Source organism: Hibiscus syriacus, unplaced genomic scaffold (genome assembly GCF_006381635.1).
Source record: "Hibiscus syriacus cultivar Baekdansim isolate YM2019G1 unplaced genomic scaffold, ASM638163v2 tig00116951_pilon, whole genome shotgun sequence".
NCBI classification, from domain to species: Eukaryota; Viridiplantae; Streptophyta; class Magnoliopsida; order Malvales; family Malvaceae; genus Hibiscus; species Hibiscus syriacus.
Window position 1 is genome coordinate 5,432,411 of NW_024063482.1, and position 22,007 is coordinate 5,454,417.

Here is a 22,007-nt window from a genome sequence, read left to right on the forward strand (position 1 = left end):
GACCCGAAAATAGTTTTAAGTATTTAAAGTGATTATTATATAATTTAAGAATGAGAAAATCGCCTCAGTGACCAAAAAAAAGTTATAATATACGATTTTAACCAACTTTTTTTGGATTTGCCAAAATGACCAACAAAATCGCAACGCGAAATAAAAATCGCAACGCGATCCCCAGAATCGCAAATCAGTTTCCAGAATCGCAAATCAGTTTCCAAAATCGCAACGCGATTCTTGAAAATCGCGATGCGATAGTACAAATTCGCATTGCGATTTTCCAAAATCGCAACGCGAATATGAAAATCGCAACGCGAACACATAAATCGCAACGCGTATCCGTAAATCGCAACGTGTATCCGTAAATCGCAACGCGTATGGGTAAATCGCAATGCGTATCCGTATATCGCAACGCGTATCCGTAAATCGCAACGATAATACATAAAATCGCAACGCGTATCCGTAAATCGCAACGCGATATTTAAAGCGCCATTATAATCGCTACGCGTATTTTATTTTCAAATTACAAAAAGAATATTAAGACAAAATCCCGTAATCGCAACTCATAACCTAAAACCTAAAATCACAACTCAGTCCCATCTCCATCTCTCACTCTCTACGGCGAAGAAATCCGTCCCCATCTCCGAAGATTTCCGTCCCCATCTCCGGCGAAATCCCTCACAACCATTCACGGTCAGAAATCCCTCACAATATTCAGAAATGGAAAATCAACCTCCGAGGGTTAGTTTTTTTAATTATTTTTATTTTGAAATGTTTGCATTATTGTAGGTTTTTCATATTGAAACTGATGATAAGTTTACTGGTCATTTCAATAATAGATTAACCATTTCACTTAGATTTCATTTCGCGTTACGATTCTGTCGTTGCGATTTTCATTTCGCGTTGCTATTCTCTCGTTGCGATTTTCAAGTTAGTATTTGTCTTTGTCTTTGTTCTGTCTTTTGGTTGAAGTAATGCAATCCATTCAAGTTTCAATTTGCAGAAGAGTCGCAACGAGATAAATGAAAATCGCAACGAGAGAATGACTGTCGCAACGAGAGAATCGCAACGCGAAATGGAAATCGCAACGAGAGAATCGCAACGCGAAACCAAAATCGCATTGCGATTTTCATTTCGCGTTGCGATTCTCTCGTTGCGATTTTCATTTCGCGTTGCGATTCTCTCGTTGCGATTGTCATCTCGCGTTGCGATTCTCTCGTTGCGATTTTCATTTCAACCAAAAGACAAAACAGTGTTGCAAATTTTAGTTTAAAGAATAAACTACTACTTTTTATGTTTATTGTTTTTGGTATATCTTCACAGTGTAGTTTTTGGTATATCTAACTTGGTATGTTTATTGTTTTTGTAGAAATTTTTTTCGGCTCAATTGACCTTGAGAAATAAAGTCAGCCTGGCCACTACAATTGCAAAGAAGCTTTCACCTGCTCAAAGACAATTGTTTGAGGAAACCTGCTTCGGGCCATGGCTGAGAGTACAGCATCCGGGTGGAGATGCTAATTTGACCCATTTGTGGCTTCAGACCATGACATCAAATCTACCCGACAGTATACAACGTGGTGAGGAAGAGATATGGTTTCATTTTCCACCAGCGTATACTTGCTTTGGGCGGAAGGAGTTCTGCTTAATCACTGGTCTACGATTCGGACACGATGATGTAGGCCGGTACACTCGTCATATCGCCCGCCCATCATGGTTATCCCGGGTTTTTCCGGATGAGTCAATGGAGAAGCCGAACCTACATGTCGACGACCTGAAGAAATTATTTAATAAGAAAGCTGGTTTCACTCGGATGGAAGACGTCGATGTTGTCCGAGTATGCCTTCTACTACTTGTGTATGCCGGCTTTTTAGGCAGAGAGGCCAGACAACCTATTCATCGGGAGCTAATAATATTGGTAGAGGACCTGAATGCATGGAATCTGTTTCCGTGGGGTTCGTATATATGGAAAGCTACCTGGACTAAGTTGTCGTCTGCCTTTGATGACCGCAAAAGTTTGCGGGGCGATGGGTCCAAATACACTTTGTCAGGCTTTGTTTGGGCCTTTAAGGTAAGAATTTCTATATAATGTTTCTAAAATTATAATTAATTATTTAACAATTACTAATTTTGTTATTATATTGTTTGTAGATTTGGATATTCGAGGCTTTCCCCAGCATGCGTACATATGCAATAAAAACGTCAAATGATATTCCCAGGGCTATTTCCTGGAAGAGGAAAACTCTGTTGGATTGGGAAGACTTAATACCATATGCCACAATAAATAATGTAAGTTAACACAAATACTTTCATATAATATATAAACAAGTTATTAATAGTAGACGTTTAACTTTGTTTGAGTTTTTATATTTTAGGAGGCCAACATTCCATTACAAAGACTGTCACCCACGGAGGAAGAGCTTGCCACTGATTGGTGGCAAGCTAGTCAGAGTTTTTTTGATGGCACGGATGATGAGCAGCATCCACTTCCTCCAATTCGAGAGCCATCACCTCACCTAGAGCCATCACCCGATCGTGACGACTATACACCTCTAGAACGAGAGCCATCACCTATCCCGTCACATCATCGAGCCTCTTCTCCACCATCACCTCATGATAGGCGACCGGCAAAGATGCCACGACTCCTATCTCCCTGTTCTCCACCTCCACCTCAACGGGATGAGTCAAGGGAGTTACGTGATGAGGTCAATGCCTTGCGTGAGGAGATCGGTACTCTACGCGATAACGATGGTGCATGGCGTGTGGAGGTGTCAACTTTACGTGGTGAGGTTGCCGCTCTACGTGAGATGATAGTATCGTTGCAGAATGAGGTTCATACTCTACGCAACGAGGTAAGTTTAAGATTTTCCATATTTAACTTAATGATAAATTTACTCGTAATTTCACTTAGATTAGCCATTTCACTTAGATTGCTTAGTAAATTTATTCGGTTGCTGCCAATTCTGCTAAACTGTGTATTCTTTAACACTGTGAAATAGTATTTGTCTTTGTTTTGTCTTTTGGTTGAAAGTAAATTTGTTCGGTTGCTGCCAATTCTGCTAAACTGTGTATTCTTTAACACTGTGAAATATATTTGTCTTTGTTTTGTCTTTTGGTTGAAAGTAAATTTGTTCGGTTGCTGCCAATTCTGCTAAACTGTGTATTCTTTAACACTGTGAAATAGTATTTGTCTTTGTTTTGTCTTTTGGTTGAAAGTAAATTTGTTCGGTTGCTGCCAATTCTGCTAAACTGTGTATTCTTTAACACTGTGAAATAGTATTTGTCTTTGTTTTGTCTTTTGGTTGAAAGTAAATTTATCCATTCAAGTTTCAATTTGCAGAAGAATTTATAGTTTACTTTCGCAACACGAAACTTAAAATCGCAACGCGAAACCAAAATCGCAACGCGAAATGAAAATCGCAACGACAGAATCGCAACGCGAAACCAAAATCGCAACGACAAGATCGCAACGCGAAACCAAAATCGCATTGCGATTTTCATTTCGCGTTGCGATTCTTTCGTTGCGATTTTCATTTCGCGTTGCGATTCTGTCGTTGCGATTTTCATTTCGCGTTGCGATTTTGGTTTCGCGTTGCGATTTTAAGTTTCGTGTTGCGAAAGTAAACTATTTCTTCTTCTGCAAATTGAAACTTGAATGGATTGCATTACTTCAACCAATAGACAAATCAAAGACAAATACTAACTTCAGGGTATTAGTTTGAAACATATTTTTCTTTGTTATCTGATGCATTTTGTGAACTATGATAGAATAATGACTTGGGTGAATACAATGCAAGTTTGAAACATATTTGTCTTTGTTTTCACTGTTTAAATATCATGTCTGTTTATTTACTGATTTTTGTATTTAATTATTTAGCGGCCCGATAGAGTGGATGCTTTACGTCGGGTTATGCTTGCACGACGGAGTTCACGCATCAGACAGCGTGCACGTGCTATTAAGTCTCCGTACACCCCAATAGTGCGAAGACACCGCAAGAAGAAGCCCGACTCGCCTGTCATCCCTCAAGAGTCCACTCCTATCGTTGAAGAGGCCCCCCATATCATTCCTCGAGAGTCCCCTCCCACCGTTCAAGAGGCAACTGTCATCGTTGAAGAGGTCCCTCCCACCATTCCAGAGCCCGATTCACATGGGGTAATATATCGAAGTATTGAGAAACCCCCACCGGTTCCGGACATGATGGATGAGAGTTGGCTCTCGTATGAGTTACCGGCCAGTACCATACCGGTATCTGAAGAGGAGAGGGAACAACTACCGGACACAATTTTGGATAACACCCTTTGGGCTAAGACCGCAGTTGATTTTTATCTACATGAGCGGAGCAAGGGGTGTTTCACTGACATATGCAAGCTCACCGATGATATCTTTTTGTTGCTTGAACGGCCTTGGTGGGGCGTATTATTAGGGGTCGAAGACAATGGCTATTTCGATGGGGGGGTAAGTCTTATATTTTTCTTATATTTCAATTTGATTAATTTTTTTTTAAATTTATGTAAGTCACTAATATATGTCTTTTTTTGTAAAACAGCATATCGATGCGTGGGTGACACGTCTTCTAATAATAAGAAAACTTAAGAAAAATAAAAATATACGATATACAATAATGCCGACGTCTTTTCACGCCGTTCACTTGAAGAATGCACGAGATGAATCATTTGATTTGGGCAATGGACAAGCTAAACTTTATCCTGCATGGTGGGAGGTCGATAAGGTTAGTATTTATTTTAGATTGAGTTTAAAGGTTTTATGAAATAAGTGCGCAAATGAATGAATTATTACTTATGATTGCAGGTGTTTATCCCTGTTTTGGAACGTAAACATTGGATTCTCGTCGAGCTTCAGCTCCCATCCCTTAAGACAATAGTGTATGACAGCATGATAAATTACATATCATTGGCTGATTTAAGAGATGTTATTAAGGGATGGAGCTCTCATTTGGCTAAATTCTTGGATGCGATCAATTATTGGACTCGTTCTGGAAACAAGAAGCCAAAGAAGCTCAATATTACAGTTATTAGAGACGAGACCGCGCCACAACAAACGAGCGGAGCCAGAGGAGATTGTGGTCCTCTCGTATGCTTGGCGTTGGAGCGTTTGACGACGGGAAGCATCAAGTATCTACCTCCCACCGATAGAGATAAAGCTGCAGTAGGCTTGTGGTTTCGGCATTATATGGCTAAATCGATATATACGAGACGCTGCCTACCTGCATCCGCGTTATAAAAATGTCCATAAACAATTGGTAAGTTTATATACTTATAAATGAAAATGTTTGGTTAAGTAATTAGAATTCAATAATTTGCGTAGAAAGTGTTGTTTGAACAAATGTTTGGTTTCTGCAGGTTAATCTCAGAAGTGAACTGCGTGAAAATGATGTCGAGCTGCAAAAGTTGATTCAATAGTTTAATTGATTGTTTTTTGATTGTTTAATTGATTTGTAAAAGTTGATTCAATTTTTGATTGTTTAATTGATTTGTAAAAGATGATTTGTAAAAGTTGATTTGTGTAATTGATGCGAACATAATTCTTATTTGTGCTTGTTTAATTGATTGAAATGTAATGGTTGATTTTGTTGATTTCAATCTGCATTATGTTGAAGGCAAAAATGACTATCGCAATGCGAAATGAAAATCGCAATGCGAAATGAAAATCGCAACGAGAGAATCGCAATGCGAAATGAAAATCGCAATGCGGAAATGAAAATCGCAATGCGTTTATAATTTCGCATTGCGATTATCTCGTTGCGATTTTCATTTCGCATTGCGATTTTCATTTCGCATTGCGATTCTTTCGTTGCGATTTTCATTTCGCATTGCGATTTTCATTTCGCATTGCGATTTTCATTTCGTATTGCGATTTTAATTTCGCATTGCGATTTTCATTTCGCATTGCGATTCTCTCGTTGCGATTTTCATTTCGCATTGCGATTCTCTCGTTGCGATTTTCATTTCGCATTGCGATTTTCATTTCGCATTGCGATTCTCTCGTTGCGATTTTCATTTCCGCATTGCGATTTTCATGTTGGGATTTTCATTTCGCGTTGCGATTGTATTTTCCGTGTTGCGATAGTCAAATGCATGCCTAATAGTGATAACAACTGAATAACAAGAGTTGGTTAAGTCAAAATGGTTGGCCTGAGTCATTAATTCAACTGAAAATGTTAAAAGTTCACACATAAAATCCACATAATACAACGTTTGCATATGAGCTTTTGATGGCAACGTTTACATAATACACATAAAATGTTAAATGTTAAAACGTTTACATAATACAACTGAATAACAACGTTTACATAATACAAAGTTCACACCATATGAGCTTTGGATTTTGATGAGGATCCATATTTTGGTAGAGGAAAAGATGATTTTGATGGCACTGGTGATCCACATGTCAACCTTGTATGACCACTTTCCTTGCACCGACTACATGTCGATCTCTTCTTCTCTTCACCCTTAGACGGTATACGATCGTGACTTTTTGGTCGGCCAGGTAGCCTTCTGTCCATGGCTGGTGGCAAAACTGTTTGTAAGTCATCTGGTATGTCCCACTCAGAAGGATGTGGAATAGGGTAGACAATCTCGGCATAAGTCTGTCGATAAACTTCTGTAGTGTAGCAATCCATAGCGTATGCGCTTGAATCATCTTGGTTTAAATGAAGAGCAACTTTTATAACATGGCCACACGGATAACCAGATGTTTGCCATTTCATACAACTACACGTCTTTGCATTTAGATCGACTAGCCCATTTAAGTTATTATCCAGTACTTGAAACAAAGTGTTTGAACATGGTTCAACTCTCCATGACGTTGACTTCACAACACGTTTCGTTATCTTTTTTTCAGTCCATGGTGTAACACGATGTTCCAATGTTCCTGTAAATTTAAATAAACAATACTTAGTAAAATATATAAATATGATAAGTTACGAATTCAAAGAAATAATACCTGCATGGTTTCTTTTCTTGTAGTACCACTGTTGAATAGAGGCTCGAAAAAACTCCATTAACATAGTAATGGGTAATTTCCGGGAATGACGACTTAGAGCGTTGATTGATTCTGCACTATTAGACGTCATGAAACCATATCTTGCTCCAAGTTGATGTACTCTTGACCATCTTTCAAACCCGACATCTTCTAGTGTTTGAGCACACTGAGGCAAAACACGTCTTAAACAATTTATATGTTTATTGAAATCCACTTCCCGATAAGCTTTTACAGCCTTCCAGTATGTCCATTTGTGCTTTTTTATACCAGCAGACCTTGATTTTAGATTTCTATACAAATGAACACCACAAAGTCCATGAAAAGCATCTGGGAAACACCTTCTAACAGCGTTGTCAATTGAGTTTGCCCTATCGGATATGATTGTCAGATTGCTAATAGGACCTATGCAATCCCTAAGATGCCCCATAAACCATGTCCATGAATCAGAGGTTTCAGATTTGCCAACCCCGTAAGCTATTGGCAATATCCCATTGTTAGCATCCATGGCTACTGCTAATAAGTTTACTCCAAGGTATCGACCTTTCAAATGTGCTCCGTCAACTATAATAACTGGGCGCATGCAAGTAATAAACGAACGAATCTACAAAATAATATACACAAGAAATATAATCATTTAAATGTGAAATGCATGTAACTAACAAAAATGAGTCAACAAAATTATATTGATTTACTAACCGTAGCACCAATGGCGATAAACAGCAACTCAAAGCGTCCATCTCTATCTGTTTTGATATGAGTTACCGACCCAGGATTTTTCAGCTTTAAATTGTGACAATAAGCCGGCAGTTGGGCAAACGATGCTTCTGGCGACCCCCTCAACAATTCCAAGGCATAACATTTGGCTCTCCAAGCTTGAGAATATGATATACTAATCTTGAACCGAGCATTCATGTCAGTCATAATTTCATGTCCCCGATATACCCTGCCATTCAAAAACATTAACTCAGCCAGAAAACCACCCAACACCTTTTTGTTTGCCTGTCTATGGTGAGGAAAAACTTGGGTTCTTGAACATGTATGTTTATCAATAAAAGTCCTAACTTGAAACATTTTGCAATCTTTTATTCTCTTTGCAATCATACGCCACGTACAGTTTTTGTCAATCATACACCTTGTTTCGAAACGATCTTTGCTTGATTTGTTAACTTTTAGTTGATAGCCATCTTCCACACATTTCGTATATAAAGCTATCTTCAAGTCTTCCTTTGTATCAAAACAATCATCTTTCTTGATACGAATAACTTTTGTGTAACAATCAACTGCTTTCTTTATCAACTCTTCTTCCGGTATCTGAAGTAATTCTGGCATATTCCAGTTATACGCCCGTGGCATTTTCTTTTCTTCGGGGACTTTTTCTTCTTCTTTTTCTTCTTCAGGATTATATGAATTACAGAATGGATGTTCAACATGTTCATTCACAGTCGTAACTTCCTCCTCATTATCATCAACATTACATTCTTCGGCAACGGCTGTTTCATCATCAAAATTCGGGTATTGACCAATATCAATATCATTACACGCATGGTCTGTTTCTTCTTCTGAAACATCATCAAAATCCGTGTATTGACCAATATCAAAGTCCGGATATTGACCAAGACCAAATTTCGAATACTGACTAGTAATCACAATTTTTTCTGTTGGCTCATCATCGTCTAACTGGTCAATACGAAAACCGGAATTTGGTGCTGAAAGTTGATTGGGATTTGGATTAGAGAAAGGTTGTGGGTTTTGAGAAAAACTTAGTTGATTACTACCCGCTACTGACCCAACAATACTACTTCTAGGTTCAACAACATACAATGTAACATCATCTTGTGAAACACTAATGTAAGCAATGAATCGTTCAACATCTTCATTGTCGGTTAACAAATAAACTTTACCATTTCTCTGATAAGATAGCCTAAATCCACTTAGGGGCTCTAAATTCAATTTATTTGAAACACGTAGCATTAGAGTTTCATAAGTTAACTTTTGTAAAGACAATTTTAGTTGAAGATTTATGGGTAAAGGCATATATTGTAAAACACCATTAACATTATCCCATGACCCTCCAAAACACAAATCTATCCAAACATGATCAACATTAGATGATTTCATGGTTGTAACTAAACAAACGAGATGCGAAACTAAGACCTGTTGCCGGATGGGGAAGGATGTCGTTGGATATAGGAACGGATGTCGCCGGAGAGAGTGATAGATGGAGATGGAATGACTTGCGATTTAGGGATTTAGTTTATGATTTCAGTGTTATATACCCAAAATTTCAGTGTTGTGATTTACAGATTCTCGTTGCGATTTACGGATTATCGTTGCGATTTACAGATTCTCGTTGCGATTTACGGATTATCGTTGCGATTTACGGATACGCGTTGCGATTTACGGATTATCGTTGCGATTTACGGATACGCGTTGCGATTTACGGATACGCATTGCGATTTACGGATACGCGTTGCGATTTACGGATACACGTTGCGGTTTACGGATACGCGTTGCGATTTACGGATACGCGTTGCGATATACGGATACGCATTGCGATTTACCCATACGCGTTGCGATTTACGGATACACGTTGCGATTTACGGATACGCGTTGCGATTTATGTGTTCGCGTTGCGATTTTCATATTCGCGTTGCGATTATGGAAAATCGCAATGCGAATTTGTACTATCGCATCGCGATTTTCAAGAATCGCGTTGCGATTCTGGAAACTGATTTGCGATTCTGGGGATCGCGTTGCGATTTTTATTTCGCGTTGCGATTTTGTTGGTCATTTTGGCAAATCCAAAAAAAGTTGGTTAAAATCGTATATTATAACTTTTTTTTGGTCACTGAGGCGATTTTCTCTTTAAGAATTTATTTTGAAAAAAATAGTTTAAAGAAGAATTATTTTTAGTTTAAGCCAAAAGAAAAGCCAGAACATATAAGAAAATTAGGGGAAAGAGGGATATAGCCAAATGATCAGATAATTGTAGTCTGATTATTAAGTCAACATTAATATGTTTTTTTCAGAACAAAGATATCATCATCTCAAAGGCCTTGAATCCAGTTCACAAAATCACCCAAAGGATTAGAAAGCGAAGTTAAAATTGGAACACAGAATAAGAGAAGGTGGCTCAGAAGGATCCATTGGTGGATTTGTAATCAGAAAATATGGTGAAAACCCGTTCATAAAATAGGTAGGTTTGAAGCATCATCGCCTCCTTCACATTCAAAAGAATATTAGAAAGGAAGAGGAAAACAAGTAGTAGATAGAGTCAACGGCTACGAAGTTGAAAAAAAGGGTAGATTTGAAACAAGTCTTTGAGCAGCGGAGTTCCCTTTCGCTATCGCCAATATAAATAGACAACTTTTAAGTTAGGGTTAGGGTTTCGTGAGGAAGAAAACGGATAATCCTTGACACGATTCTGCCTCGTGTTGAAAAGTTTAGCTTTAAATATACTAATGTTTCAATATTATTTCAAAATTTAAAAGTTAAATTTTTATTTTATTTTTATAAAGGATTAAGGGTTACTTTTGGCCATGTAGTAGATCTAATTTATAATTTTTGTTTCTATCGTATTTTCGCATCAATTTAACATTCAAAGTTGTTTAATTGTATCATTCTAAACCCTAAACTATAATCTCACGACATTTAAACCTTAAATTTTAATATCTAACTTAAAACTCTTAATTTAGGGTTTTAACTGATGAGTAGGGCATAAGATGATGCAATTGAGCAACTTCAATAGTTAAATTGATGCAAAAATATGATATGGGCGAAAATTATAAATTGAATTTACTACGTGTGCAAAAGTGACCCTTTTATCTTTTATAAAATTAAGTTTATGTATTGTTTTTTTATTTTACAAATTTTGATCTTTCTCCTAATTTTTTCCATTTTTATTATTAATTATTAATTTAAAAATTATAAAAATAATATTTAAAATTCTTACTTTTATAATTTTTAAATGTTAAATTAAAAAATACTATAAATATAGAAAATTAAAAAAATATTTTATTTTATAAGATATTGTGAAAGTGTTATTTGAAAAAAAGATGGTTTAAGTGAGTTTGAAGACTAGAGAAAGAGGATGCAAATTCAAATTCCTTCTCTAATAATGCATGGTGACTTCTATATTGATCCTTAGTGTTAGTTTGCAATGACAAATCCAACATTATTTTTAGGGTGTGCGTATATGTATTAATAACAGAAGTTCGTATGGAGTAAGTACAAATAAAATTTCAAGGTAGACACCTCCAGTAAAACTATTAACTAATTTAAAGAAATTTGAATTTTAATGTGAGCATGTGTCCACCCTGAACAATACATACATATGCAACTTTTAGTGTGAGACATAATATTATAGTGACTATTCGTAAGCTAGTAGAACTTACAGATATCATTATCAAATAGTAAATTTAATTTTGATAGATCAAATAAGGTAACTAGTAATCGTGTCACTTGATTGTAACTAGTTGAAGAAAATAAAATTTCAAAATATTTGATCAACATAAGAATTTCTCTGAAAGCTTCAATCAACAATTAAAAATTAAAACGTATTTATTATTTAAATTAAAAAAACTAAAATCCCTAACAAAGAGGAGAGCTAATGCTGGTGATTAGTAATTATATTTTACGTATGGACCTGTCATTTATTGTTTAGTATGTCATTGACAATCGGTAGTATTACAAAGAGAAAAGTTGACAACATATTTAATATATTGATAAATAGAATAAAATTTTGAATATTATAATAGACATTTTTAAAATATAAGTATTAAATTAAAATATTTGACAAAGTAGAGGGGTCATATCTATTAATCATTCCATTAAAAAACAACAAAGGGAGGTACTACATCTATAGAATATTTTGAAATAGAATTGAAAGTAGGGGTATTATATTAAAATTTGGATAAAATACAAGTACCAAATCTGTCATTATCCCATTAAAAGACAACAAACAGAACAGAAGGGAAAAATAAAGTTAAAAAATACATGTTGAGAGTGGGATTTGAACCCACGCCCTTTCGGACCAGAACCTTAATCTGGCGCCTTAGACCAACTCGGCCATCTCAACTGTAATACCTGAGATTTAAATTTTGTTTTTAATATTTAATACAAACGCACAGCTGAGTTCACTGCCCAAAAATTGGTATGTGAACCAACCACGTGATAAACAAATTGTAGTCGGTAATCAAATCTAAGTAGAAAATTTATTTGAAATGAATAACCTAACATTGAAGACTAATATTTAAAATGTAACAAAAGGAAGAAAAATATAAGATCAAATTCTTTTAAGATGAGGTACACATGTAACATTTCAATTCTTTTACCGAAGATAATATGATATTATCTTAATTTCTATTACGATAGAATCATTTGTCATACTCGAATATTAATTTTATCGAAATTTTTAATGAGTACTCTTTAATTTCGTAAGTAAAAGTAATTTCTTTCTAAAAACGTAGTTACAATCACGATTATAAATAAAAACATATAATTATACTGATAAACAAAATACATTCCGATGAAGCTCACATAAAATTTAAAACAAAATAAAATATGAAATGAAAACTCATAAATATAATATTCATACATAGTAAAACTTAAATTCGAGAAGAAGGTGAAAATATAATTCAAAACATACATTTTTTTTCAATTTTTTTTTTTGGAAGTGTAATTCAATAAAATAAAGTAAACATGATTGTTGGTTGAGAGGAAGGTGAATGATGACTGTTAGTTGAGTTTAGGGACGGGCATTCGGCCAACCCGATTCGACACGAAAATTTTACATCCTTCACCCGACTCAACTCAACTCGAAAAATATGTACCCTCCACCCGATCATATTTTTTGATATAAAATCCGAACCCGATCCGACCCGACCCGAAATAATAATAAATTTTATTTTTATTAAAAAAACAATGATTTAATTGAAAAAAATAATATATAGAGGGGTATTATTATAATTATTCCTAAATATATAAGGTAAAATTATATTTTTTCGATGTTAGATTGGGTCGTGTATTTTTTACCCTAAACCCGAGTCTATCCCGACCCGATCAAGTCGGATCAGGCTGAAACCCATCAGGTTCGGGTCCTATGCCATCCCTAGTTGAGTTAGACAATGTAGTAGGTTGCAATTCTCAAATCTCTACCATTTGTACAGATAAGTTTTAACTTTTTAATATTTGTTTAGACAGTTTCTTTTACAAAATCAATAAACTTTTCTCCATTTGGGATTATCCCACTTCCTAGAAAAACAAGAAATATAATAAAAGAATATTAAATGTTAATTTTGATATATCTTTTCCTTTATCTAAATCCCATATTTATAGGGAAATGTTGGCTGAAAGATAATGGTGAATTTTATAAAATAAAAAATTAATGAATGAATAACGATGAAGTTTCATATGTACCTTGTAACCGTAATTAAAGATATATATATATATATATATATATATATAATCAAATTGAATCAGAATTTATGTATTGTAATTGAATTTTATTGTATAATTTTAATATTTAGGAATAGCTTGCATTTAGCTTTAATACCTAGAAATGCAAATAAAGTTTTATCCCACTAATTTCACTTAATCTATTGCTAAACGCAATGCATTTCCTAACTACACGTTAAAAGAAGGAAATGGTTTTCCTTGTCTGATGTTAGAGAAACTCGCAAAAAATAGTTAATTTCCCGACATTGGTTGAGCAACGTGTATTTTCAGAACAATCTAAAATAATATTTTATTTTGAATCTTACGGTATAAGGATTAAGAATCGTGGATATTCATTACAATAATATCGTCTTTTAGATTTAAATTTATATAAAACTTTTCTCTCTCTATATATAGCTGGTGGTCCGTTCATGCATGTAGGAAAACGAAATCAAGTTGCAGTTTACTTAGAAATGGATACTCCTTCATTTTACTCTGCTATAATTCTCTTCCTACTTCCGTTACAACTCATCGCTGTCCCTTCGTGTCCTCGAGATTGTGAACCGATCGACGCCACCGACAAGAACCGGGTTCATTTCGCCTACAACTTGGAATTCCCAGAAACTGAGTGGTTCCTGTGTGGTACACACGGAAGAGGTCTCGATGCCTTTGAACCGGAATTTGCGAAGGGCGGACCACCTCCGATCGGTTGCAAGAAGGCCAATCTCGACCATCTCACTCATCGAGTCATGGAGGAGTTCGGTTATCAGGAAATTGGCCATCTCAGGTAAGCTTTTATGCATGCGAGTGGTATTGATTTCAGGCAATGACATGTTTTTGTTTACCTTTTAAGGGCCATTAGAACAACAGTTGGTGGAATCCAAAGGCCTCCAATAGATATAAGCTCTGAAATTTTTGCCAAAATTTTTTGATGAAGCAATGGGGTATTGTTTGGATCCTCCATTTGATCCCTATGCAGATGGCATCAAGTATTTATTGGGAACATATTGTATCCCCTATGTCGGACTCAACGGCTACGTCGGTACGATCCCGTGCCTTAAAAAATTCGCTACGAAAAAGGTAACTCCAATACTAAATCACGTCCTACACTGTTTAGATCTTCAATTAATTGCTTACTTTTTTTCCTTCTAATAGTTGGTGGCCGGACTGATGGGGGTGGAGTCCGGACAAGACGCGACCGTTCGAGCATGGCTGTATAGGATAGCGAATTATAACGTGGAGCCTTACAACATAACGGTGAACGAGTTCACAACAAGGATCTCGGAGCTAAGAAACAAGCTAGGTCATTGCGGTATCAAAGATGAAGGCCTAATGGTACCTCCGGAGCTCGGAGCTGAGAACCGGACCAGCAGCAACGTCCTGTCGGCCGACTACAATTCACTCTCCTACCCGAGAACACCGGCGGAGATAGTAAGAATCGTGTATGGCACCGGCGACGAACATAAGCCCGGAGGGTTCTTTCCCGAGGGTGCCAATGGGAGAATTGCGAGAGAATACCTCTATAATGATAAGCTTAAAGTGCTTTGAGTAATATTAATTAGAAAGCTCTAAGACAAGTAGTAGTAAGTAATAATTTAATATGAATAATGTGCTTAATGTATTGCTCGATTCAAACTAGTAGATATGGCTGATTTGCATTTTATTTTAAAATCTATTGTTTCTATGCTTGATTTCTTCTTTTATTCTTATATAAATAAAACAAAATTTATTTAGTGGAATCTTTATAAGGGATTAATCCTGTGTTTGGTCCCCGAAATTAAAACTGATTCTTTTTTATAAGGGATTAATCGTGTGATAGCTCCCTAGAATTTTTAATCCTTTCTTGATAATGACAATTTATTAAGTGTGTATATTGATGTGTGACATTAGTGATATATTTTGATATACGATATTCATTGTAGGCTCGTCTATAATTTAATAGGGCAAATTATACAACGGTCCCCTGACTATATGGTGTTGTTTTAGTGAATCATTCGACTATTAAAAGTTACAAAATGATCTTCCGACTATATGTCATTATTTTGTTTAGTCCCCCGCCTATTAAAAGTTACAAAACTTTTCATATGTTCCAAACTCGTCATTTTCTGTTAAAAGATTGGCAATCGTTTGAGCTGAACGTTAACCTATTAACTGAGATATGATAAAATCATATTTTAATGATGTTTATTGGCATTGACGTTGCTTTCAAGCACTAACTCGACAACTAATGTTTTAAGCATTGGCTCGATGGTATAATGTTAATGAAATGTCGATCTATAAAATACAACTCAAACAGTTCTCGGATCAGATTTTATCATATCTCAGTCAATATGTTAACGTCCAGCTTAGATGACCACAATTTTTTTAATAGAAAATGATGAGTTTTGAACATATGAGTAGTTAAATGATTATTTTATAACTTTTAATAGTCAGTGGACTCAAAAAGCAACACTCTATAACCGATGGACCATTTGTGTACTTTACCCTTAATATATTGGCATTAATTTTTTTAAGCTTGTTTCTCACATTGGTGGGTTACGTTAAGCTTTCTTCTTCTTATTGTTATTATTATTTGAGGAATTTGGACAGGCAAAGTAGATAAGGTTGTTGGGTCTAAGTAGGTTATGTGAAACCACTTGGAGAATATTAGATTTGTTTCCTTTGTGTGCTTGGACGTTAAACCATCATTTTTCCTCTCTTTCCATATTTACAACCAAAGATTATGAGTTCTAATATGTTTATATAGAATTTCATCGACTTAAAGATTTAAAAAATTACAGGCAGTTTAAGTATTATATTAAAATAATTTAATTATAAAATAAGAGTAAACTATTTTTTATTTTAGGTGCTTAGTTTTTTTCTTTATCAAAATTTGTATCTATCATTTCATTTAGTAATTAAATCATTTGTTAAAAAATTCTACGATGACAATAATAACAATGAAGGTGAGAACATTTTTTTTCAACTGAGTTTTATTTTAGATCTCAAATTTTCTGGTTCGAAAGGTGCGACATAGGACAACAACGATGAGAATAAGGCAAAAAGTTATGACCTAGAAGTGACGTGAATCTTCCTAGATGTTTGAGCCCCCAAACAATGGTATAATCATATTTGGATTCCTTGATCCGATCCGATCGTTGCTTCAATGCCTAATAATGCCCGAAATAGAGAATATAGAATTATGCATGAAGTCAATCGTGACTTCCGTGGAGCCGTATAAAAAATAACATCTCACATCATCGTTAAAAGAATGAACGCCATTTAGTTTTAAGTTAATAATTTTATTTTATGGTAAACTATATATTTAGTACTTAAACCATCTATTTTTTTCGTTTTAATACCTAAATTTTCATTTATTTCAAAATCATGTCTAACGTTTACTTTTTGTTTCATTTTTTATCTGCCGTTAAAAACTTAAGAGATCTGATGCACGTGACATTTTGTATGGGTGAATTACATCATTCATCACTTAACTATCTTTCCACTCCTATTTTGGTTACTAAAGTTTAAAAATTTTCAATTTATCTACTCAACTTTCAAATTGCTCATGCTTTAACCACTCTAATTTATTTTAGTAATAATTTTTGCGATATGATTTTTTTTATTATTTTATTAACATCTAATTAAAACAAAAAAAATTAAATTTGAAAGTTAGGAGTGATTTGAAAATTAAGTAATTAAATTTAAAAAAACTAAATTTCAATGACCAAAATAGGAATGCGAAGATAGTTGAGTGATGAATGATGTAATTTACCCATAAAATGTGTCATGTTGTAACAGTTAAGCTAAATTTTTAATGGCGAGGTACCAAAACGAAACAAAAGATAAACGTTAGATATGATTTTGAAACAAATGAAAGTTTAAGTACTAAAATAAAATTGATAGTTTAAATACTAAACGTGCAATTTAGCCTTTATTTTATTATCTTTGATGCGTTGTTTTCTTGTAATAAAAAAACATTTTGTGTTATGATTGTAATAAGTAATTCACTCATAACGTGATTTTTGACACCATAATTGTTACTCGTAACTAAGAAGTTTATTAAACTTTTTAACCTACATATGACGTTTTTGAATCAAATTTTTTTAAGAATAATAATAATAATTATTTTAGTCATTGAAATTATTTAATTCGTTTACTTCAAAAATGAGTTAAATCATCACGTAATATTCTTGTAAATTTCTCACGAGCAAGCCAACTTGAAAGTTAGCAAATTGTTTTTTTACTATACCGCTTACTAAGATTACCCATATGAAGAAGTAAGGACTATGATCCAAACGTATACGGAGCAAGTGGTATATTATAACCTTAGGATACAACTCATCTTCATAGCTATTGTAAATAACAGTCGTCTAACGTGACTAATCTTATGAGTCTAAATAAATTACGATCCTTAAAATTCCATGTCACGAAGGCTACGCTGCAAATACTAGCTCTTGACAATATTTATCAGGTTTCATAGAACTTATGTCTTGCATGTAACACGATAATCTTTATTGCTCGGTAAACGATACATTTTCGTTAATATGATGACATGGTCATAATGGTGTTTTTATGTGAATATATTAATCCTCAAAACAATGTCATTCTATAAGACTGTATAAATCTTTCAATTTGTATATCAGTTTTATCATGAAGTTTAGAAATAATTAAAGTTTAGGTTGCTGGTCCATTATGACTTGTTATCTATCGTCGTTCACAATAATATAAGTATTAAAATCTTCGCAATTCATTCATCATTTTTCTCTTTAAATTGGTTTTTATGAAATCTAATTAAAGTTGATAAAAATTTATCTAAAGATTCAACATACTGATCTCTTCTGATCATTTAGTTTTGAGGTAGGTTGTTTATCTTGAAATAATTCTTCTCATTGTTTGAATTTTTAAACAAACATTCAAATCCCTCAAATATGAGAAAAGCTCCAAAACCTTAAAAATGATGTTTTTTTTGTTTAATAATGTAGGTTTTAAATAGGTCTTGAGAAAATCTAAACTTATAAAGTGATAAAGACTGATAACATGGACGAATACAAGATTTCATATTAGGGGACAAATTTATAAAATTTTATAAATTTTAAGTACTGAAAATTTATAAAATTTTAGAGACGAAAATATATATATAATAAAAAATACCTAAAATATAAAGATATTTAAAACTTTTAGGACGCGATTATCCCCACCTGCCTTCTTCTAGTTCCATCTCTATATGTTAGATAAATTCATTGATGTCTAGAACAACTAAAAAATAGTAAAAAGTGATAATTTCTTATACTGACAAAAAAATAAACTCTTCTTTTGATTTTGATGAAAATTTTGATAAAATAGTATAAAAAATAGTAATGTTTTTAGTTCCACATCAATACAACATAATACTATGGGAACACAAAAGAGCTATATGGATTGTTAATAAATTAATAATTTAGTGGTATAATAACATATAAAACTAGAATTTAACGCTATAATAATGTTAATTTATAATTTTGGACAAATTTAATAAAAATAGAATTAACATAAAACTTGAGAAAATATTTTTTTTTAAAAAAAATTGCGACCGACTGTCATTACTCTTGTTGGTATTTTCGATTTCGTTTTTCATATTTAATTTAGGGTTTTAAGCCGATTGATTATATTTATTTTCCATCTTTTTGCTACCAAACCCCCCTTTTCCCCTGAAAAACTGTAAGTAGTTCACTATTCTCTGATCGTGCTTAGGGTTTAGAGGTAAAGCGTGATTGTTCAATTTCAATGTTTTGTATATATTATTTCTTTATCATACCCTCTTTGACATGGTCATTGATTTTTTCTTTCTGTTTTTTCCTTTTTCTTCCTGCATGTATCTTGTTCTTCGTTAGGTTTCGGTTTCATTCAAAGAAAAAGGGAAAAATATGGCATCTTAATCTCTTTAGCTTACCTTGCTTATCTATTTGGTTGCTTAGACCCCCCAAAAAAATTGAGAAATCCAAAGAAAGAAAAGAGAACTTGTCATATGCCAACGAAGGAATTTTGGGTTAATTTTTGTTTTTAGCTTGTTTCTGAATAATTTATTTTCTTTGCTGGCTAACCGGTTTTATCTATATGTAAATCGTGGGCAGCTTCCTCTTTCCCTACTAAAAACTGCACAGGGTCATCCTATGGTAAGATCATTCACACTTCCTTGTCTCCTGTTATTTCCAGTTTTGAAAATTTTGTTTTCTTCAGTAATTGTTTTTTTTTTTGAAACAATTGTGTGTTTGATTTTTCTTTGCTTTTTATTTTGTTTGTTCATAGCTGGTGGAACTGAAAAATGGGGAGACATATAATGGACATTTGGTCAATTGCGACACTTGGATGAACATCCATCTTCGTGAGGTTATCTGCACTTCAAAGGTACCAATATGAATTCATTTAATGTTCTTGTTTTATTTTATTTCTTCCTTGGAATAATAGGAAGAATGTTGTTGTTAATTATGGTCAGGGTTTGATTGAAAATTTAATGTAGGATGGAGACAGGTTTTGGCGAATGCCCGAATGCTATATCCGTGGAAATACAATCAAGTATCTTTGAGTTCCTGATGAGGTACTTTTTTCACGCATATGCCGTTGTTTCATTTGCTTAACTTTAATTTTTCATAGATAAGGGTATTAATCTCCTTTGGTTTCATTCACTGTGTTGGATTTTATAAATGGTTGATTATTAGTTTCTTTCATGAAAGGATAGAGTTGAATTTTAGCTTCTTCTTTTGTTATTGTTGTTGTTGGTGATGATGACATAGCTTTCTTTTATCGATGGATTTGTGTAAATTGTTGTTTGGTTTTGTTATAGCTTTCTTATATTGCCCTCGTACCGTTTTAGTAGCTTTTTGCCACTCTACCAATCGTTGTAATTTTACCATTTCGATTTCAGGTAATTGATAAAGTTCAGGAAGAATCGAAGAGTCGTGCAGGTATGATTTAATTCTCTTGCTAGCTATGAGATTGAAACGATCATTATCTTAGTATTCAGTTTTAAGTAGAAACATTTGGGGTACAGATGTACTTCTGCATATGAAAACCAGAATCTTTAACTTGGCCTTTTGACTTTGCTGACTTCTCCAGATAGGAAGCCTCCTGGTGTAGGTGGCCGTAGCAGAGGCAGAGGAGGTCGAGAAGATGGTCCTGGTGGAAGGCAACCGAAAGGAGCCGGGCGCGGGTTAGACGACGGTGCTAAGAGTGCTGGTGGAGGCCGAGGCAGGGCTGGTCGAGGTAAATTTGCTAAAACACGGTTTTGTGGCTCAGCGGATGATTGAATAATCTATTTTGACCGGCTTAACATTTGATAAATTCAGGCTAATGGACTGCCTTTTTTTCTCATTGTGACAGGTAGTGGCAGAGGTCGAGGTTGATTCGATGCCTGCTTTATTTTGGGATTAACATGCTATTCCTAGAAGCAGGTGGCATTCAAATGACTCGAGTTGCCGGTTAATTTGATCAAAGTGGTTGCCTTAAGTGCCAAGTATTAAGTGCATTGCATATTTCAGTTAAGGAACTTTGTATGTATTATGGTTTGATTAACTTTATGTTCTTTCTCTGATAGAGGTAATAGCTTGCAAAGACAATTTGTTAAATTTATGGGTGGAAAAGATTTTCGAACACATTTTCTCCAAAAACTATTTGTTTAACGGTACTTGTAGCTTTAGAAGTGTTTTTAACACGATTCTGACATGATAAAATATACGAACACGAGAACCGCCTAGTCTAATTATATTATAATCATACTGAAATAGCACCTCTAATTTATCACCATCGATCTTCTAATCATGCAAATATTAGCTCAATCAGTTGATGAAAACAGCACACTTTGATCTCACTATCAAAGACACCACCAACAAAGATAGCTGACGGTTTACAAGAATTTGACATTCATCTCCAGCTAACATCACATCACGTGCTTGCATCGGCTTCCTTTTTGCACACATTACGAAAAAATGTAGAACATTGTTCAACAGCATGCAATCTAATAGAGAATACACTGATGCACCTGAAACTCGAGTTAGAAGCTCCGGAAAGAGGTGTGCTAATGAGCACCGAGGGACTATTGGTGGGCTAGCAGATGTTCAGAACTCATTCAAAAACAACAAATCAGGATGACCATCCACCCATCATCATCCAAGACGAATGTCTTTTCCGACCCTCAGCAATTACTATAGATCAGTATCTTACCTCCACATTGACCTTATCGTAAAGATACAACTTCAATTCATACAGGATATTGTCTGCTCCGGCATTAGCCGAAAATGTGAACACTCCCTCTGGTTCAAGATTGACCTTCACATTCTTCGAATCCGATAAAAGCACCGTAATGTAAACCTTGTCAGCTCTTTCAGCCCACTTCACCTCTAGATGACGATTACAACAAGAATAAAAGGGAAAATTTAAAATTTTCACCATAGTTAATAAAGAAAAATCCAGGAAAGAAAACCCAAAGAGAGCAATTGGCAATGAAAAAATCCCAGAAAGGCAACCTAATCATAACCCCATTATAGCATTGATATCCAATAGTTAATTAACAGAACCTAATAAATGAATTAAAACAAAATTTTAATTTATTGTATGTAAACAC

At 34.5% G+C, this 22,007-nt stretch overlaps 3 non-coding genes and 2 pseudogenes across 3 annotated transcripts; 2 read left to right on the forward strand and 3 right to left on the reverse strand.

Annotated features, from left to right (window-relative positions):
- Window positions 1-9,966: 9,966 nt before the first annotated feature.
- On the reverse strand, window positions 9,967-10,047 carry LOC120189185. Its single transcript, XR_005522484.1, has one exon. It is a non-coding gene; the product is annotated as a small nucleolar RNA Z155 (small nucleolar RNA).
- A 73-nt stretch (window positions 10,048-10,120) lies between these two features.
- Window positions 10,121-10,217, reverse strand: LOC120189182. The gene has a single exon (XR_005522482.1). It is a non-coding gene; the product is annotated as a small nucleolar RNA R41 (small nucleolar RNA).
- A 1,773-nt stretch (window positions 10,218-11,990) lies between these two features.
- On the reverse strand, window positions 11,991-12,071 carry TRNAL-AAG. Its single transcript has one exon. It is a non-coding gene; the product is annotated as a tRNA-Leu (tRNA).
- A 1,811-nt stretch (window positions 12,072-13,882) lies between these two features.
- On the forward strand, window positions 13,883-15,010 carry LOC120188779 (annotated as a pseudogene).
- Window positions 15,011-16,368: 1,358 nt separating this feature from the next.
- On the forward strand, window positions 16,369-21,012 carry LOC120188528 (annotated as a pseudogene).
- Window positions 21,013-22,007: the final 995 nt, after the last annotated feature.